The sequence below is a fragment of the Schistocerca piceifrons genome, chromosome 1, assembly GCF_021461385.2.
Source record: "Schistocerca piceifrons isolate TAMUIC-IGC-003096 chromosome 1, iqSchPice1.1, whole genome shotgun sequence".
NCBI lineage: Eukaryota > Metazoa > Arthropoda > Insecta > Orthoptera > Acrididae > Schistocerca > Schistocerca piceifrons.
Genome location: NC_060138.1, coordinates 618,715,974 through 618,718,007, shown reverse-complemented (window position 1 = coordinate 618,718,007; position 2,034 = coordinate 618,715,974). Strand labels below are relative to the sequence as shown.

The 2,034-nt window shown below is 43.5% G+C and overlaps 1 non-coding gene across 1 annotated transcript; it reads right to left on the bottom strand.

Annotated features, from left to right (window-relative positions):
• Positions 1–555: 555 nt before the first annotated feature.
• Trnaa-cgc lies at positions 556–629 on the bottom strand. Its single transcript has one exon. It is a non-coding gene; the product is annotated as a tRNA-Ala (tRNA).
• Positions 630–2,034: the final 1,405 nt, after the last annotated feature.

The window sequence follows — 2,034 nt, the reverse complement described above, 5'->3', positions numbered from 1 at the left end:
TGGCAATCAGTTACCTCCTGAAAATAGAAATATTTGGGGAAGCTGCTCATCAAGAAGGCTAATCAATTAAAGTCTCTTTCCTTACATTCGTGCTACATGAAGAAAATATGATCCCATGGTAAGTAATAATGCCAGCTCTGCTGTCATCATAAGTATCTTTCTCTATGCAGGTCACACACTGCTACAATAGCAAATGTGTTACAACTAGAGTCACTTTCAACCTTAGACTGGGACTCGATTGATGTGGCCACACTGTGACAACATATGTCATCACAAAGGTGTTTCACAGATAAGCAGAAAAGGAATTTCAGCTGACATTCTAAACTGCCATATGGTGCTAAACATAAATTGTGGTAACGAGAGAAACTGATACGAGTATTGGTTAAGCATTTTGTAAGGGGCTTTATAACGGAACAGTGTTACTTTATGTGACCTGTGCTTTGTTATAAAAATATGATCTGACACATTAATAAAGATGGAAATAAATGATAATTGACACCCTCAGCTGCCGACAGGTGTTGTTGATATACCTCGATGGGCACAGCTGAAAACATATGCCCCGACTGGGACTTGAACCCAGAACCTCCTGCTTGCGTGGCAGACGCTCTATCCATCTGAGCCACCGAGGACTCAGATGAATGGCGTGACTGCAGGGACTTATCACTTGCACACTTCCCGTGAGACCCACATTCCCAACTGTCCACAATCCACATACGTAATGTACCTAATAGAGGCTGGCTGCAGTGGCCAAGCGGTTCTAGGCGCTTCAGCCTGGTACTGCGTGACTGCTATGGTCGCAGGTTCGAATCCTGCCTCAGACGTGGATGTGTGTGATGTCCTTAGGTTAGTTAGGTTTAAGTAATTCTAAGTTCTAGGGGACTGATGACCTCAGATGTTAAGTCCCATAGTGCTCAGAGCCATTTGAACCATTTGTACCTAATAGATATTTACCCCTCCGCTCATTACCGGCGCACACTAAGGTGGCAATTCCCGTAAGAGTTCGGGCAACCTGTGCGCATTGCACAGACGAAGGTCAGTGGCTGGGTAGCCTTTAACTATATATGAAGATAGTAACTGCTCTCGAAAGAACAGATACCATTGAGGGCCGTGCAGCTTCTCTATAATAAATGATAATTAATTGGAACCTTCAGCTGCCGCCAGGTGTTGTTGATATACCGCGATGGAGACAACTGAAAATGTGTGCCTCGACCGGCTCTCAAACACGGGATCTCCTGCTTACATGGAATCATCACCTTCGTGTGCGCAAGTAATGAGTGGATGGGTAAATATCTATTAGGCACATTACGTATGTAGATTGTGGACAGTTAGGAATGTGGGTCTCACAGGAAGTATGGAAGGGATAAGTCCCTGCAGTCGCACTATTCATCTCTGTCCTCGGTGGCTCGGATGGATAGAGCATCTGCCATGTAAGCAGGAGATCCTGGTCGGGGGGGGGGGCACGTTTTCAGCTGTCCACATCGAGGTATATCAACAACACGTGTTGCCAGCTGAGGTTTTCAATTAGTTATCATGTATTCTAGCAAAGCTACAGTCATCAATGGTATCTGTTCTTCCAAGAGCAGGTATTATCTTCATATAAAGATGGAAATGGTGCTCATACGGAAAGAGAGATGTAATCAACACCTTATGAAACCCTGAAGATTATTTGATATCATGTATTTAACTACTGTTCTAATTTTAAATATACATAAATGAACATGAAATGGGAATTGTCTAAGCCAATCCTTATTGTAATTTAAATAATTGTTATGTAATGCATAGTATACTGCATAGTAACTGTAGTAGACATTAGGCCTTACGAAGGGCAAGGTGTTCCCCTTGTAATTCTGTTCTGGAGATACTTCTTTTCTGCTAGGGGAATTGTGCAACAGGTTGTCCCAGTGGGTATCACAGTGAATGGGTGGGAAGCATGACATGGCATTTTCCGTTCTGGGAATCAACTTTTTCCAGTAAGAGGTGTGCTGCTGACAGACAGATGGTCAGAGTAGCCTGCTGTTAGTGATAGTGAGAGAC